The sequence below is a fragment of the Engraulis encrasicolus genome, chromosome 7, assembly GCF_034702125.1.
Source record: "Engraulis encrasicolus isolate BLACKSEA-1 chromosome 7, IST_EnEncr_1.0, whole genome shotgun sequence".
NCBI lineage: Eukaryota > Metazoa > Chordata > Actinopteri > Clupeiformes > Engraulidae > Engraulis > Engraulis encrasicolus.
The window spans coordinates 3,863,113-3,882,840 of record NC_085863.1 but is presented as its reverse complement, the minus strand read 5'-3'; the positions used below and the strand labels follow the sequence as shown (position 1 = coordinate 3,882,840).

Sequence of the window (19,728 nt, the reverse complement as noted above, 5' to 3'; positions counted from 1 at the left end):
TGGTGGGGGAAAAATACAAAACAAAAGGTGTAGAGATTAGCGAGCAGAGCTGATTGATGGGTGTATGTATATCAAAGATGTTTTAGGCGATGGTCACAGCAAGCCCCGCAGGGTAAAGTAAAGTAATGTTTCTGTTTTCTGTTTCCACACACCAAGGGGGCTGTGGCTCAGTTCCGCCTGCTGTTTTTTCCAGGAGCCTGCTAATTCCAAAAAGTATAAAGTTCAAAAGACGCGGTGGTGGTGCCAACACTTCCTGAACACCAAAATATGTACAGGCTGAACGTGGACGTCTTATTCCACTACACACAATATCCTTTCCGACACGCTCTTTCCTGTTTTTGTCCACAAGACTTCAGAGACGGAGGAAGATGGAGCGGTGTTGCAGAGATGATTTTCCCACCATCAGCCGCCAGCTGACCAGTCACTGTGGAGAGAGAGAGAGAGAGAGAGAGAGAGAGAGAGAGAGAGAGAGAGAGAGGGAGAAGAGGAGAGGGGGAGAGGGGGAGAGAGAGAAGAGAGGGAGAGAGAGAGAGAGAGAGAGAGAGGAGAGAGAGAGGAGAGAGAGAGAGGAGAGGGGGGGAGAGAGAGAGAGAGAGAGAGAGAGAGAGAGAGAGAAGGAGAGGGAGAGGGAGAGGGGGGGGGAGAGAGGGAGAGTTACAACATGAACAAGACGAACACTTAAAATACTTCTTTCTTTCTGCGCAGTGCGTACATGTGCTCACTATAAATAGGCCATTTCCTTCCTAGTGAGGGTTCACTGGTCTTATTTACAACTTCTCCAGGGCTCCCAGCCAGCTCCCAAAAGATAAACAAGAAGCAAAATGTATAAATCTGCTGCCATCACAAAACTCACTCACTCACTCAGACCAGTGGTTCTTAACCTGGGGTGCGGGCACCCCCTGGGGGTGCGCCAGACATTATAGGGGGTGCGCAGAATGTTGTTTGTGTTGAGGTTGTGACCAAAATTCTGCTTGGAAACATTATAATTAGGCCAAACCTAAACCAAATTGAAACATGTTTTGGTCCCCATTTAAAGTCATTAAGGTTTTCATTAATATCTCAAGCAAAAATCATTGTAATACATTACTAAAATCCTTTTTTAGTGCTTGTACACGTTATACATGTTGGGTTGGGGGTGCACGGCTAGTCTTGTGAACAGGTAAGGGGGTGCGCTGAGAGAAAAAGGTTAAGAACCACTCACTCAGACAACAATGTTCTGGCACCACAACAGATCCTGATCTTGAGTGCGTTTACATAATGGCTCTTCACTAGCAAAGAAGTCAAATGAGCCGATTAGAGAAAGCCACTGACCACTGAAAAACAAACATGAACAACACACACACACACACACACACACACACACACACACACACACACACACACACACACACGCTGCACTGTGTGTGAGAGAGAGACTTTCGGAAGCGGTTTTGTATAAAATGAGTGGTAAAATGTCCCTGAATGCTAATAAAAAAACTAATTGTAAGCAGAGAAAATGACAAATAAATCTCAATTTTGAATATAATTAAACAGGAAGTTAAACAATCACAATGTGTTGCCATTGGCAAAGAAGCATGGGAAAGTGTGTGTGTGTGTGTGTGTGTGTGTGTGTGTGTGTGTGTGTGTGTGTGTGTGTGTGTGTGTGTGTGTGTGTGTGTGTGTGTGAGAGAGAGAGAGTGAGTGTGTGTGTGAGAGAGTGTGTGTGTGTGTGTGTGTGTGTGTGTGTGTGTGTGTGTGTGTGTGTGTGTGTGTGTGTGTGTGTGTGTGTGTGTGTGTGTGTGTGTGTGTGAGTGCGTGTGTGTGAGTGTGAGTGCGAGCGCATGCGCATGCGTGTGTGGGTGGATTCGCGTGCGCGCGTGTGTGTGTGTGTGTGTGTATGCGTGTGAGAGAGAGGACTGCATACCAAAGCAGATGTGAACTTTGGGCCATACAACCCTAAATAGCTAACGTGCGTCTTGTATTACAATCAGTCACACTTCTAACGTTACTGGAAGTTTAAAGCTGCAGGCTTTAAAAGCAAAAGATAACACGTTTATCAGCTCAAACTACAACTCCTTCATCAAACTCTGCACATTTATCTGTCTCTAACTGTTTGTTTGTCTGCCTCTCTGTAAGAGTACACGTGTATAAATTGCCACATAAACAGGGAAGCTATAAGGCAATGTTATTGTGGGAGCCTGTAATGTTATGCTATCATGACGACCTTTCCATAGCCTGCTACCGGGCACTTAAACAGTGGCTCAAACATTCACCTCCCCTCCCCTCCTTTCCATAGCCTGCTACCGGGCACTTAAACAGTGGCTCAAACATTCACCTACCCTCCCCTCCTTTCCATAGCCTGCTACCGGGCACTTAAACAGTGGCTCAAACATTCACCTCCCCTCCCCTCCTTTCCATAGCCTGCTACCGGGCACTTAAACAGTGGCTCAAACATTCACCTACCCTCCCCTCCCCTCCCCTTTCCATAGCCGGCTACTGGGCACTTAAACAGTGGCTCAAACATTCACCTCCCCTCCCCTCCTTTCCATAGCCTGCTACCGGGCACTTAAACAGTGGCTCAAACATTCACCTCCCCTCCCCTCCTTTCCATAGCCTGCTACCGGGCACTTAAACAGTGGCTCAAACATTCACCTACCCTCCCCTCCTTTCCTTAGCCTGCTACTGGGCACTTAAACAGTGGCTCAAACATTCACCTCCCCTCCCCTCCCTACAGGCACTGTACAGGGTGAGTATACAATAGCCAACCATTACATAATACACACACACACACACACACACACACACACACACACACACACACACACACACACACACACACACACACACACACACACACACACACACACACACACACCACAAAGCCTTAGGAAAGAGATTTCAGGGGAATTCAGGTGGCGAGCAACACTGGCTAACAACAGTATTCCGAAGTCTCTCCAACGCACACACTAATGGACACACATTCTCCGTTGCCAAAAAATCTGGAACAACGAGAGATATCAGGGCTATTTGGAACATCCATTGTAGCTGACTGAAAACACGTGAAGCATGTGCGTACTGTATATGGCAGGTATTGTTTTGATCAATCAATAACTCCATGGAATGAAGATAAACAATAAAGTTGAAAAAGGATTTTCCATCCGATCATGCCAGGTTGTTTTTTTTTTCAAAGTGTTCACCCAGAGAGCGTTGACTGTACTCGGTTATACTTCTTTACACAGTACATCCACACGAGATTTCGAGTGAATCTGATGTTTTTGCTTTTCATTTCGTTTTGTCTTTTGTCCACATGGCACTGGCATTTTGGGTGCCTCAGAATTATATATTTTTGAGAGCGGGCTCCGGAGTGGAAAGATCTGGCAACGTTGCCGACCGTTCCTGTTACCATCTGGAGGAGTCTGGGGGAGGAGTAGAGCGGATTTGGTTCATTCAACACTTTATACCAATAACAAACAGGAGTCAACTAAGGAAAGGAGGTCACTTGTGCTCTAGCTTTCTTGGTGCTCACAGCCTGGGACTGTATTCAGTTTGGAGCAAGAAAGTCCACTTCAGAGGAGACTGGGCCAAGGACGACTGGAGCACACAGGATACGTTTTTCTGATTTTATTGTGGTGCGAGCATAAGGACTCTGATGAAGACGCACTGCTTCGAAATGTTAGTCATGCTCGCACCACAATAAAATCAGAAAAACGTATGCTGTGTGCTCCAGTCGTCCTTGGCCCAGTCTCCTGTGAAGTGGACCAGCTTGCTCCAAACAAACAGGAGTGCTTCTGGGTCTTTTTTATTTGCTTTTTCATTTTTTGTTTGGTGCTCATCAGTGTAGGGGCTCGTAAATGCCTACGCGTTTCGACCCTGAAGAACGCCATCTGCGCCGAAACGCGTAGGCAATAGCATTGTAGCAAAATAAAAAGTACACATTTTTTAACCTTGAGTACCACAGACTTTCTCTACTTGGACGCACACCAATAAGTCTCAATATTCAGTGTTCTTGGTCATACTCTCAAAGTGTTCACTCAGCACTGCCAAATGCGCTGTGTGTGCAGCTCTGCCTACATGAAAACAGCCTACACATGAAAGCTATACATACACGTACATACTACACTCTTATACAGTGTTCTTGGTCATACACTCAAAGATAGGATAAGCTATACATACATATACACTCTTTAACAGTGTTCTTGGTCATACACTCAAAGATAGGATAAACTATTACATATGTATACTCTCTTTAACAGTGTTCTTGGTCATACACTCAAAGATGGGATAAACTAATACATATGTATACACTCTTTAACAGTGTTCTTGGTCATACACTCAAAGATAGGATAAACTATACATACATATACTCTCTTTAACAGTGTTCTTGGTCATACACTCAAAGATGGGATAAACTAATACATATGTATACGTACATATACAGTATGTACTATACTGATTAACAGTGTTCTTGATCATACTCTCCAAGTGATAACCCCTTAATGCACGCCGTACCTGCTGAGGCACGCTGTAATAGACATTGAAAGTTAACTACTATAGTACTACTCTACTATGACAGTGCACAGGGTCTTTAGTAGGCCTAATACATTACAACTTGGTCATTGCCATTCTGGTAACTGCTCATTTATATAGCCATGTCTTAAGTAGGGGTGGAACGGTTCACAAAATTCACGGTTCGGTTCATATCACGGTATCAAGGTCACGGTTTTCGGTTCTCTACGGCTCTTTTTTTTAGTTCATGATAAATGGTGCACGGGGAATATTAAACCATATTTATGTAACTGCAATTATAAAGTGATGATGCGCAGGTTGAATCATCTGTTGTCAGCTGATGTGCACTGTCTGAGCGTCCCAAATCCCCTCTTCATCCTACATATGGTTTGTAAAGGCTAATAATGTGAAAATGGTGTGATTTTAATTGTGTATATGCTATATGCTAATGTGTTAATCAGAGAGACTGGATAAGATAGTCCAAGAATCTCTGTTTCACATATTTTTCTGGGCAGTACATGAATTGCGGTTTGCCACGGACTGCATTTCACGGTTCGGTATGGTGTGTGAATTGTACGGTTTCGGTTTTCGGTGCGGTTTGTACCATCCCTAGTCTTAAGGGGTTAAGTCAGCATTATAAAATGTCCTGTGTGTGCAGCTCTGATCGGCCTCCATGAAAACAGCCTACTAACTGTACACATGATGGTGACTAATGAAGCAGTGGGAGCAGTGGAAGCAGTGGGGTACACTAAGTGCTTAGTAAGGAGTGAGACTGCATGATGAGCAAGACAAGGGAGGAAAAGCGGATGACAATCAGAAACAGCTGATTAAGATGGGAGAGGGACCAGTGTGTGTGTGTGTGTGTGTGTGTGTGTGTGTGTGTGTGTGTGTGTGTGTGTGTGTGTGTGTGTGTGTGTGTGTATGTGTGTGTGTGTGTGTGCATGTGTGTGTGTGTGTGTGTGTGTGTGTGTGTGTGTGTGTGTGTGTGCGCGTGTGTGTGTGTGTGTGTGTGTGTGTGTGTGTGAGAGAGAGAGAGAGAGAGAGAATCGTGAATGTGTGTCTGAGATTTAATTGTGTGTGTGTCTGTGTGTGTGTGTGTGTGTGTATGTGTGTGTATATGTGTGTATGTGTATATGTGTGTGTGATTTAATTGTGTGTGTGTGTGTTGAATGTGTCCCTCTGGTGACAGCACATCATGCCAGTGTGTGGAAACTAAAAAGAGTGTGTGAGTGTGCAGAGCCAGTCGAGTGTGTAGATCTGTGGTCTCCAATTATGTTTCTCTAAGGGCCAAATTGTGCAGCGCAAGTGAGGCTGCGGGCCAAACCAACGCCCCAACAAATTAGATGTGTGGACAGAGAACAGATTTTCGCTTGTCCGTTTCAGTCAATGTCTGTTATGAGACTGTTAGCATAAGCTCTAACTCTCTGTGAATGCTTTGGAGAGATATGACCCACTGAAGTTTTAGTGATCGAACATCACAAACATTTATGTTTTCATTTGTTCTGATGTCATGGTAGGCCACATGTTTGCCATGCCCGGGCCGGATTTGGCCCGCAGGCCTTTGTTTGGAGACCAAGGGTGTAGATCAGTGTTTCCCAACCTTTTTTTGTCTCATGTACCCCTCGGGCCTTTTTGTTGTGCCACGAGTACCCCCTAACTTGTGTTTTACATCGCTTTTTCTATTCCAGGGTGACTATGCTCCATGCATTTGTAAAGTATTTTTTTCCAAGTACCCCTTTAGTATTCTCACGTACCCCTTGTTGGGAAACACTGGTGTAGATGATGATTACTCAGATAATGAGCAGGCCAGCAACAAGAGAATGTGGGGTACCTTCTCACACTCACACACACACACACACACACACACACACACACACACACACACACACACACACACACACACACACACACACACACACACACACACACACACACACACAAAAGGCTTTTCTCTGTGTGCTTTGCTTTCTCTCTGTTTTCTCTCCTGCTCAATTGCTCTGTTTGTTGCCATAGCGAGGAGGTCTTTGACTAATGTCTACTCCACTGAGGCGCTTCCTATGTCATGATCTCCTAACACTAACAATGACGGACAGCAAGGTGACCGATGTTTAAACTGAATCCAAAGAATTATTGGCAGATATGAAGTTAAACACTTTACTGGGAGTGATGTTAGATATTGTCAGTGCTGCCAGATGGAAAATGCTGAACCATCATGCCAAAACCTTCCAAATTATCGTTTTGGGGGGCTTTTTGGGAGGATACAAGATCGTAGAAGAACAAAATGGTTGTTTCAAGGCAAATACCAGTTAATGAACTGAATGAAAACTCTGAAATTATCGTACATTATGTTTTTTTGATCGTACTGCAGGGGACAAAATGGACAAAATTATGGCACAAATGCGATGATTATGGTACACCTGGCAACACTGGATACTGTGCTGCTGGAGCATGGAGACAAAAGCCGGGACATTCGAAAAATGCTCCGGCTCTCTAAAAAAGCAGAAAAAACAATGTGTTTTTACAATGTGTTTTTCAAATTGGTAACAATCAGTGTGGGAGTGCAGATCTCCAGGCCATCTGCTGGTACACTATCATCTGTGTCAAGGCCACAGAGCCACTCTCTCTCACACACACACACACACACACACACACACACACACACACACACACACACACACACACACACACACACACACACACACACACACACACACACACACACACCAGCACTTGCCACAGTCACTCTGATACAAGTCAACAGCATGCAGAACTTACCACAGCCAATCTGATACAAGTCAACAGAATTCAGAGCTTGGTGACAATGTGTTCTTTTTAACACAAGGCTGAGAACAAATCAGAATCTAATTCAAACGCATTCACACATGACTGACATGCTGCTGCTTCTCCTGTGCTAATAGCCGATTATTTTGGAAGGCAGGCAGGGTGAACAAGTTCACTGTGACCCATAGGCTGTGCTTGTGTGACAGTGTACCGACACAGTAAAAAAAAACCTGAAGTGTTAACTCAATACTTAAAGAGGTGCCCTGGGACTACATACACTCTAGAAGAGTTAAATTGATTCCAAGTGTCAAATTAACACTGCATTTCCACTGTGTATGTGTTGCTTTTTTTGGCAAGGCTTTACCCTTCATGATGTGGTGACTAAGAAATCATTTTGTAAAACAGCTGTAGCCACATTAAGCCAGTAGCCTAGCAAACAGCTGCAAGACCTCTGAATTGTCATATACTCCGCAACCAAACTGACAAAATGCTTCAAAGGCAGAGGTGTCAAAAGTAGAAGTAAAAGTAAAAATAAAAAAGAAACACAGTTTCCTTCCAACACAGGTAACTTATCTGAGTAACCAGTAGACCTGTGTACTTGTCTTACAATCAGCTGACTCTGCACTGGTTGGATAAAGTTTGTGGTGGGTCCTAGTTACAGTAGATCGTCAAGTCAAGTCAAGTCAAGTCAAGTAGGTTTTATTGTCAATTTCTTTGATTGTTAGATCGTTAGTGTTTTACCAGTAACAATAGTCTATGAACCTCTGATAGGTACAATGCAATAAACGGTGTAACAGCTATGCAATGTCATGTAGGCTACTAGTGTTGTACTTACAAGGATTTTCTTTTATTTTTGACACCTCTCTGTTTACTAGTAGGCTCTCATTTCTGATCAGATTGATGATGGCTGCTGCTGCTGCTGCTGCGTTGTAGGCAGATGTGTAGGCCTATTCACTCTTTGCTGAAAATACTCAACTACTTTTTTTTTTTTTAAATTTAACCTTGATTTAGCCACGATTGTCCCATTGTGACTAGTCGCTTCTCTTCTCCCCAGGGAGTCCTGGTCAAACAACTTCACTATGACAACAATGCAAGGAGTCTAACTGACATGGTCATTACCATTTTGGTGATGAATAAGGTTATAACAGAGGCTCTGCGCTAAGGGGTTAAGTCTAGACAAACTAGCGATCAATCAAGAGAGGCAACAACAGACATTTTACGCCTTAAACTGACTCATTCAAGGAGTATATCCCAATGGCTTTGACGCATCGAGAAGACAGACAACTGTGCTATATGATTCACTCTGAGTGTAACGGATCTGACCTTGTAGTACACTATCTGAAATACCAACAGAGACTCTTTGGGATCACAATGGTCAGTGTGTTCATGTGAGTTATTACGAGTTAGGCGCAGAGTTAGGCATAGGCACAAAGATGCAGCCTATGTGTGCGTGGGTTGAAGTAGGAAGTCATCATGACAACTGCACTTCATCAGAGCTGAGATATTTCTCCGAATTGGCTTTGGGAATTTCAAGCTTGGATCACTGCCCTGACTCACATCCTGCCATGATTTTACAGTGGGTGTATACTGTAGGCCTACTGTAGGCCTATGTCTTTCACTTTCGTCACACTTGGACAACATTTGCGAAACTTTAGAATTATCCTGTTTTGACCTTTGCGCTTCTCACAAACATTTGTGTATATTAAACAAATAAGCTTAGGTTACCATAGTTTAAAATCAAACAGGATATTGTTGAAAAGATGCTCCCACTGAATTCAACCGCAGCAATATTTCAATAAATACACCAAGTAAGTGGCTATAGTTTTCTGTCAACTTCACCATATTATTTCTAAAGACATTCTGAGATGTTTACATCACCGTTTTAGAAACACTTAAAAATATAAATGCTGCGCCTCTCTCTGGTTACGCACGCACAGAACTTCTTATAGCCTAATTCCAGATGAGGCACATTGTCAAACAACTGGTTAATAATACGCCTACCTTACAATTTCGTCACCACCAACTCCTTCTTGTCGACTACAATATCCTTCAACTGCAAATCTCCTTTTGCACCGCAGTTGATGACAAGCTGTTTTGTAGGAACACACTGCGCCAAGTGATGTTGAGCTCCGGCGCGCCTTATAAATAACCCCGGTACACCTGATACCGTGTGGCTATACGGTATAGCATTTGCTGATACTGCACTAGAAGGGGGCAGCGCGCATGGGACAGGAGGATTCTCTCTAGCTCACACGCTTCCTACCCAAGTGCTGCATTCTATTGGACGGTGTCGGTGCCGGAAAGCAAGACAAGGCGGTGGATCTCATTCTCACCCCGAGTGGCCGTCTACTTGGCACGGAGTAGACGGCTAATTAAATGATCGGGCACCCTGGCGCCGCCGACAGTAATCCTTCCACACCTTTTGGGGGTGAAATAACAATTGCGGGGGGAAGTGATACACTGTCAAACTATTAGGCCTATGTTACTATTCACACAGCGGGTTGTCTTGAAAGCCCGTCTCCTCGAATCCACACCAGGATTTCCTTCACTCTGTACAGCAGAATGTCACACTTCTCTCTCCCCTCTCTCTTCTCTTCCTTACTGCTGGAAATTGCAGCAGGGCAGATCCGACGATGCGAGTCCACAGCAGCACACACGCAGTCGCAGAAGCGCTGACTCACAGCTGTACACACACACACACACACACACACACACACACACACACACACACACACACACACACACACACACACACACACACACACACACACACACACACACACACACACACACACAGAATAGATATCTGCATCTCTCCCTCTCATCCCTTTAGTTGTTTTTTTTTTGTTTTTTGTTTTTTTAAAGAGAGAGAGAGAGAGAGAGAGAGAGAGAGAGAGAGAGAGAGAGAGAGAGAGAGAGAGAGAGAGAGAGAGAGCACACACCCCTCACACAATAGATATCTGCATCTCTCCCTCTCTCCACATCCCTCCTCTTAAACCTAGTGTTGAGAGAGAGAGAGAGAGAGAGAGAGAGAGAGAGAGAGAGAGAGAGAGAGAGAGAGAGAGAGAGAGAGAGAGAGAGGGAGAGAGAGAGACGGACACCCCTCACAGAATAGATATCTGCATCTCTCCCTCTCCACACCCAGTTTTTTTGTTAAATCTCTAAAACACACTAATCTCGCAAGCAGGACCACTTCCTCTGTTGTTGTTTTTTAACAGGAAGGAAGCTGTTTTACGGGAACACCACCTTTCCCAGGGTTAACAACAATGTAAGGCAGCCCGGAGAGAAAGAGAACCACCCAGATACTGGCCCACAGCCCAGGCTGATCCTTAACCTTACCCGGCCTGCCTGGCTGCCTTGACTGCCTGCCTGGCTGAATACGTTCGCTTGTCACAGTCCCTGCCCTTGACTCTTACCCGGCCCGCCTGGCTGCCTTGACTTGACTGTGTTCGCTTGTCACAGTCCCTGCCCTTGGCAGGCGAAAGGAGGTGAAGGCAAGCGAAACCAAACGAACAGGAGCGAAGCGAAGCGAAATTATTCAAGAAAGTGTAATGTTATGCAAGTGAGGAGTGGTCCAAATAAAATCAACAACATAACTGTTCCATTCCATTTGATTTGCCGCGACGACTTGATGACGGTGGGATTTCGCCTCTCTTCGCCTCGTTCGTTTCGCCTCCTATGTGTCCCCAGCGTTACCCGGCCTGCCTGGCTGCCTTGAGTGCGTTCGCTGTAGCCTCAGTGGCCACAGTCCCTGCCCTTGGCCTTAGGACAGCCGGAGAGGGAATTAATGGATGCCATTGCTGTCTGACAGACAAGAGCACTTCAGTGAGAGACCAATAGAGAATAAATAAAAGACTCTGTCACATTAATACCACTTCTACTCTGTTTTTTGTGTGTGCATCAAGCCTTCATTTTTGCAGTTGGTATGTGAAAGTGTAAAGTAAGGCCTACATCCTAATATTCCCTAGAGCAGGAGGGGGGATGCTTAAAATCCCTTCAAATATCACCTTATGGAAAGTAGAGTGGAGGATGAAACAAAGTGAAGTGACGTGTGAGTGGAGAGAAATAGAGGCCATTAGCTTAGTGCTATATGTCTACTGTATGTGTCAGACTGGTCTGCCAATGACCCCTTCTGAAGCCGGCTCTCTAACCAGCCAGCAGCCACTCAGACGAGAATATTTGATTTCCCAGCCAGCCCATGCCAGGGGAACAAGAGAATCCTTTCTGAGGCTATATGCACGGGTCAGTGCAGAGGGGACAGGGAATGGCCGAGATTAGGGCCCGACAGATATGTGTTTTTTCAGGGCCGATACCGATACCGATATTTATGGAAATGGGAGGCCGATAACCGATATGTGCAGATATATAGAAATATTGTTTATAATAAAATGTAATTCAATATAAATTATTATTATAATTATTATATATACACATATATTTAGTTATAATAATGAACTCTCATGGACTCAAAGTGGAAAGAGCAGATAGAAGATGCATTCAGAACGAAACGGCTGCAAAATTGGTTGTGAAAGTTATACAAACTTATCGGTGGAAATTTATTGAAAGTATGGCCGATACCCATATCCTAAAAAAATGCTCAATATCATCCCGATATATCGGTCAGGCCTTAGCCGAGATAGAGGAGAGAGAAGAGGGGATGAAAGCAACTGCATAAATAAATAGCACATATAGGCCTACTAAGACTAAGACGACTGCAAAAGAAAATGAAAGCCCATTGGGAAACTCCAACTCCCATTGTCATTGTGACACAGCACTCCACAGCACACAAGTGAACACTGCACACTGCACACAACGAGGGGGCAGCCCTCAGTGGCGCCCCATGGGGAGCAGTGCGGTGGGACGGTACCATGCTCAGGGTACCTTAGTCATGGAGGAGGATGGGGGAGAGCACTGGTTGATTACTCCCCCCACCAACCTGGCGGGTCGGGAGTCGAACCGGCAACCTCTGGGATACAAGTCTGACGCCCTAACCGCTCACCCATGACTGCCCTGAAATGAAGGATATAAAAGTAAATTGAATGAATCGACAAGGTAAAACAGAAGAAAAATCAGAGGATATCAGACTGAACTGGATAATTTAATTCCTGGTTTAGGCCTACTCTGGTCCCCCAACCATCCAGCTGCAGAGTTGTGTAAAGGAGAAGTATAAGTACTCTTACAGACAGGGGCGCTGCAAAAAATGTTGGACCCCATGAAAGATTCGAATTTTGGGGCCCCTTAAGGGCCCCTCTCAGTGCTTGGGCCCCCTTAAGGGCTCCTCTCAGTGCTTGGGCCCTTGGGCCCTTGTACCACCACCTTTCCCCCCTAGCGGCCCCCCTGCTTACAGATGTAATTAGACCCTAGTGGTATGATATTACACAGTTACAACTTAGTAATATCTTACTACTAGTGTTGTTATTACATCTGTAATATCTTACTGCTAGTGTTGTTATTACATCTGTAAGAGTGCTCCTACTTCCACTTTATACAGCACAACTCTGGCCAGCTGTCCTCGTCACCAGACATGTGTCATTCATCAGAAGGTTCCCTCCTCACATCAGAACATCAAACAAGGTCTGGAGGAGGAGGAAGAGGAGGAGGAAGAGGAAGAGGAAAGAGAGGAGGAGGTGGAGTGGTAGTAGTACTAGTAGTGGGAGGAGGAGGAGGAGGAGGAAGAGGAGGAGGAAAGAGAGGAGGAGGAGGGGGAGTAGGAGGAAAGAGAGGAGGAGGTGGAGTAATAGTAGTAGTAGTAGTAGTAGTAGAAGGAGGAGGAGGAGGAGGAGGAGGAGGAGGAGGAGGAGGAAAGAGAGGAGGAGGTGGAGTGGTAGTAGTACTAGTAGTGGGAGGAGGAGGAGGAGGAGGAGGAAAGAGAGGAGGAGGTGGAGTAATAGTAGTAGTAGTAGTAGTAGTAGTAGTAGTAGTAGTAGTAGAAGGAGGAGGAGGAGGAGGAGGAGTAATACTAGTAGGAGGAGGAGGAGGACGAGGAGTAATCATCAAAGTCCCCCCATGAGGTCAGTCACCCACAGACAGCCAGCCAGCCAGATTCCACTCCAGCAGCATCATCATCATCATCATCATCATTACCAGGAGCCTTATCCCTTATCATCACCACTCCTCCTGACTCGCATACAGAGCCCTGTGTAGAGATCCTCATTCATACAGAACCCTGTCTGTAGTGTAGAGATCCTCATTTATACAGAGTCCTGTCTGTAGAGATCCTCATTAGAGCCCTGTTTGTAGAGATCCTCATTAGAGCCCTGTCTGTAGAAATCCTCATTAGAGCCCTGTCTGTAGTGTAGAGATCCTCATATATACAGAGCCCTGTCTGTAGAAATCCTCATTAGAGCCCTGTCTGTAGTGTAGAGATCCTCATATATACAGAGCCCTCAAAAAATGAAGAGCAGGAAACTGTGGCACTCGGTTTTCTTATTTTTTTCTACGTAGTTCAAAGGCAAATTGACTGCTCGACGCGTTTTGACACCACAAGGTCTCTGTCAGGGTGCAGTCACTCAATCACAAGGCACAATATATTACAGCTGTCAGTTAGTCATTGGTGGTGGGCGTAGCCCATCCACTTAACCACAATTAGCAGACAGGTATAAAACTTGATCACACAAGACATGAACAACATTCAAGTTACACAAAACACCAGTCTTGACTAGAAAAGTACTGTTCAGGTAAGTATCAGAGCCCTGTCTGAGGAGATCCTCATTCATACAGGTCATGTTTGACCAAGTACTTCAGTTGTGAGCAACTGGGCGTTCTTACGCCGTTTTTTGCTCCTCTTTCAACGGAGCTTTGTCAGTTCTTCTGCTGGATGTCTGGAACACCCTCAAAGTTCAAAGATCCCAACAGCTCAAAGATCCATGCTTCTAGGTACTTCAAAAGAAAGAAGTTTACCACTCACTTATTTGACTTTTTGAACAGGTTAGCTCTGAATAAATGAGCAAAAAGTCAAACAATTGTGTGGTAAACGTCTTTCTTTTGAAGTATTGAACACTCTCGAGACACTTGGAGTTTATAAGCCTGACCAGTGATCATTCAGTATTCCATGCTCTGTCTTGGATGAAATAATGAATTACGACATACAGGTAATTTAGTAACACACACACACACACACACACACACACACACACACACACACACACACACACACACACACACACACACACACACACACACACACACACACACACACACACACACACACACACACACACAGACAGATGGACAGACACACACACATTTCACTAGTTTCTTCACATGACTCTCTGTGTTGGTCTGCTATCTAAATGAGTTTGCCATGCCAGAGAAGCCTTCAAAACGCTTGTCTTGCGTTCCCTCTGAAAACTCCCTCCTTTGTAAGTCAGAGTGCCTTATCTCAACATGACTGGGTGTTGATCTGCAATAAACTTCTTGTGTGCCTGGTTTCAGATTTGGCCATTCCACACTCATTTTGACCCCCTGTCCTGTGGCGCAACATTACTTTGACCTTTCACTTTCACTTTTCACACATGACGTTAGAGAGCCAGTTGTAAAGAAGTGACCTGAAGCAGAGAAACCTGATCGAGGCCCATACTCTTTAGGTTGGAGCAGAGAAACCTGATCGAGGCCCATACTCTTTAGGTTGGAGCAGAGAAACCTGATCGAGGCCCATACTCCTTACTTAGGTTGGAGCAGAGAAACCTGATCGAGGCCCATACTCTTTAGGTTGGAGCAGAGAAACCTGATCGAGGCCCATACTCTTTAGGTTGGAGCAGAGAAACCTAATCAAGGCCCATACTCTTTAGGTTGCCATTGACTACAGTAAAAAGAGACTGCCAGGGGTTCTTCCCATTATAGTAACTCCCGTCCTCCCTTGCGCTTGTGATGACATGATTGTTCATTGATGACAGAAGACAACGGGACTAAATATACACAGTACTTCCATGGTAGGGACTACATGCAGTATACACAGTACTTCCATGGTAGGGACTAAATATACACAGTACTTCCATGGTAGGTACTAAATATACACAGTACTTCCATGGTAGGGACTAGATGTTGACTGTATAGTACTTCCATGGTAGGGACTAAATGCCGTATACACAGTACTTCCATGGCAGGGACTAAATGCAGTATAAACTATAGCAGTGGTTCTTAACCTTTTTCTCTCAGCGCACCCCCTTACCTGTTCACAAGACTAGCCGTGCACCCCCAACCCAACATGTATAACGTGTACAAGCACTAAAAAAGGATTTTAGTAATGTATTACAATGATTTTTGCCTGAGATATTAATGAAAACCGTAATGACTTTAAATGGGGACCAAAACATGTTTCAATTTGGTTTAGGTTTGGCCTAATTATAATGTTTCCAAGCAGAATTTTGGTCACAACCTCAACACAAACAACATTCTGCGCACCCCCTATAATGTCTGGCGCACCCCCAGGGGGTGCCCGCACCCCAGGTTAAGAACCACTGGACTATAGAATACTTCCATGGTAGGGACTAGATAAAGTAGTATAGAGTACTTCCATGGTAGGGACTAAATGCCGTATACACAGTACTTCCATGGTAGGGACTAGATGTAGTATAGACTATAGGGTACTTCCATGGTAGGGACTAGATAAAGTAGTATAGAGTACTTCCATGGTAGGGACTAAATGCCGTATACACAGTACTTCCATGGTAGGGAGGGAGCCTGTGTAGTATGCAGTATATAGTACTTCCATGGTAGGGACTAGATGCAGTATAGACAGTACTTCCATGGTAGGGACTAAATGGGGACACAGTACTTCCATGGTAGGGACTAAATGCAGTATAGACTAGAGAGTACTTCCATGGTAGGGAGGGGGCCTGTGTAGTACTGTATGGCTGTGATTCCCTTCATACTCCCTCTTCAGCTATGTGTGACTAAACGACAACATGGAGTTCATAATGAAGGTTCAAGACAAGTGTTCTCATCTCTCAAAAATCTTTCATAACGTGTAAACGAATCTGCAACGGTCAAATCTGCAACTCTGGTGAGAATTAAATCCGCAGTAAACTTGCCAATATACGTCCTGAGTCCTGCAGGATACAGTTGGCTTGTTATTGGCTCAGATCAGATGGGATGTCTTGCTCTCCTCAGATCACTCTTGTGATCTAATAGCTAAAGTATTGCCAAGCGTTCATACAGACAACACCCAACATGTGCAAAGCAGAGAGCAGAGACAGAGGCGCTGCAGATGGCTCCGTTTGCAGCCTCAGTCTCCCTCAGAGGGGTGTTTTCAGGCTCCAATTTAATGATCGTTAGATGACAACAAGGTTTTAATTTCCTCCCCACTGAGACTCCGATGGTCTGTCTGTCTGTGGTGTGAGATGGCCTGCCCTGCCCTGCCGTCCCATCCCGTCCCCAGCAGCTCTGCCCCAGCCGCCCCCTGCCGCCCCGTCCCCAGCAGCTCTGCCCCAGCCGCCCCGTCCCCAGCAGCTCTGCCCTGCCGTCCCCAGCAGCCCTGCCCTGCCGTCCCCTGCCGCCCGTCCCCAGCAGCTCTGCCCCAGCCGCCCCCTGCCGCCCCGTCCCGTCCCCAGCAGCTCTGCCCCAGCCAGCGAGCTTCACATTCCTCAGCAGTTCATCATCATGACCTGACCTGAGCAAACGCAAACAGACCTGCCGTTCACAGCCATGTGTGGAAAATACATATTTGGTTGAGAAGTAAGAATCTAGGACTCTTTTCTCTCTCTCTCTCTCTCTCTCTGTGTGTGTGTGTGTGTGTGTGTGTGTGTGTGTGTAGGCCTATTTGTCGTCACAGAAGACAGCTGCCTTCAGTACCAAATGCAGTCCAGATGTTTTGACTTGTTAAGGCCTTTAAAGGCTCTAGTCTGAGGTAAGAGATGTGAGCAAGTGCACATACACAGCACAGCGCAGCGCAGCACAGCACAGCACAGCACAGCACAGCACAGCACAGCACAGCACAGCACAGCACAGCACAGCACAGCACAGCACAGCACAGCACAGCACAGCACAGCACAGCACCTTGGGCCGCCATTGGGGGCTGCCCCCGGCCGCTTGCACGGCTGAGGTATAAAATGCAATTTATTTCTGTGCAGTGCGCAGTGAACACTTGTGTGCTGTGGAGGGCTGTGTCACAATGACAATGGGAGTTGGAGTTTCCCAGTTGGACTTTCACTTCACTTTCACTTAGATACACTATTAAGCTGTTAATAAAATGTGATCAGTTATCCTGTGTGTGTGTTACCAGTGCTAATGCTCATCAGTGAGAGAGAGTAAAGTGTAATGTGTGTGTGTGTGTGTGTGTGTGTGTGTGTGTGTGTGTGTGTGTGTGTGTGTGTGTGTGTGTGTGTGTTTGTGTTTGTGTTTGTGTGTGTTTGTGTGTGTGGGGGGGGGGGTCTAAATGAGGTCACCTGCGTGAGCAGAACCACCTGCTTCTCTCGGCGGCCAATCAGAAGCCGGGTTCCATGTCCCAGCCTTCATCTGACGGCCCAACACACGCACACACACACACACACACACACACACACACACACACACACACACACACACACACACACACACACACACACACACACACACACACACACACACCTGCATCAATAAGCTGCTGACTCAACCCCATTCTGCCTGCCTGCCTGCCTGCCTCCCTGCACGGCCTCAATAGCATTCAACAGCAGCATATAATGCATTCCCAAAAACGCTGAACAAGTCCATTTCAAAAACGTGTGTAGGCCATCCTAAACCAAGCGCACAGAAGGCTGTCACACACAACAACAACAAAAAACAGCATTGATGTCAAATGTGTAGCAGAATTAATGAAGATAAGCTATCATCGCCTCATGATTTCCACGCGTAATACAAAGGCGTAGCCCGTGATTTCCAAAAACTAAACAAATGCCGCACAAGGTTGGTTGTACAAAGCCCCGTTTAGCGCGTGACGAGCTGCATTGAGTGAGCTTTGGGCTCCAGTGTTGCGCAACAGACCGCTATATCGGTCCCTCCTTTCTCCTACTCAATTACCCCACTGTATAGGGCTATACGTAAGCAGCACACACATAGATGGAAGCAGGATTACTCTTTTAATTTCTTACAAAAACTCATCGGCCGCTACATTGTGGCATACCCTACAGAAACGTGAAAAGAAGAAAGTGGCTAGATTATTTAACAAGAATAGGTTCACTCACTATTATAGATTTTACTATGATTAAATGACGTAGGTGTGATACTTTTCTAAAGTCCCTAAAGATATGAAGGTTTTATTTTCCGGTTTCAAAATTTACGCGCATTATAGATAAGACAGGTCAGCAATGGGCCATCACTGACAGACAAACCAAAAACCACACAACCTCAACTTAAACTGCACTTACTGAATGTTGGTTGTGTCCACCTGAAGTTTCGGTGCTGACCTTCGCGTGACAGCGATCGCCGTCTTTGTAGGGAAGCGCAAAATGATATCGCTCCAGTCCTGCGTTATCGTCCGGTCGCGAGAGTTTTGATCAACATTTGGTGATCCTCCCAGTTGGAGAGCGACAAGCGAAGTCTACGTGCGGTGCAACGGTCGCTGGGGTAACTGGACTATTGTCAGCGTGAGAAGTAGCGCTCAGGGAAGCGAATGCGCGGGGCGGGGTGGAGACATCGGACTCGTTGTTGAACTGCCCCAATACGCAAAGAGGAATGGCGCGCTGTTGCCAAGCTACCCCGGACAGGACACTTGACAAATGGGCTTTCTGGGAGAGGGGTTGGCATGCCATTATTAGGTAGTTTCAGTTTAAAACTACCGGATTAGTCCATCCCAAAACAAGCCGAAAAAAAAGTTTTCAGACCTTTAATGAAAAAGAGGACTAGATGAGCAGCACTAAAACATAATAAAAAAAAACACCTTTAGGCTGACTTCACTTTTTTGTTCCCATATACTGAGGTGGTTTGAGACACATTAGTTATTAAAGTAGTAAATCTAAGTGTTTACTTATAAGTAGTTAATCTAAGTGTTCCACATAGCCTACTGAGACATTCAAGACAGCAGTAAGGTCATCAAGCAAACCGTCATCTTGGAGCCAAGGGGTGGGGTCATTACTTGTCAAAAAACTCAAGTGTCACATCTCAAGAAAGATCATTATGGCCAACTTCTTAATTTACAACATGTTTTTGTCCTATGTTTATGTCCTATGTGTTTTTACACATCCCTTTACATAGTCTTTAGTTTTGTATCAAGCTTGAGCTGCATCTGTATGCAATGCACACACACACAGACCTACGGTAGACCATTGAAGGAACAAATGCACACAGGGCCCCAGGACAAAAGACTGATGGGGCCCCCCCATATGGCCTGTCAAGGTCACAATAGGGCCCCGACCACCACTACGGGAGGCCCCCTGTGCCCAGGACTACATGCCCTGCTTGCCCCCCCAGCTGCTCCGCCCCTGTGGTAGGCTACAAATAAACGTGCCCTACTTTGTTGACCAATGACCTGTGACCTATGCGGGTCAC

General features: G+C 45.6%; 1 long non-coding RNA gene across 1 annotated transcript; it reads right to left on the bottom strand.

Moving 5' to 3' along the window:
- Positions 1 to 9: 9 nt before the first annotated feature.
- Positions 10 to 18,935, bottom strand: LOC134451908 (uncharacterized). Its single transcript, XR_010035309.1, has 2 exons — positions 18,609 to 18,935; positions 10 to 424 (listed from the first exon to the last, which is right to left on the bottom strand). It is a non-coding gene; the product is annotated as an uncharacterized LOC134451908 (long non-coding RNA).
- Between the last annotated feature and the right edge of the window lie 793 nt (positions 18,936 to 19,728).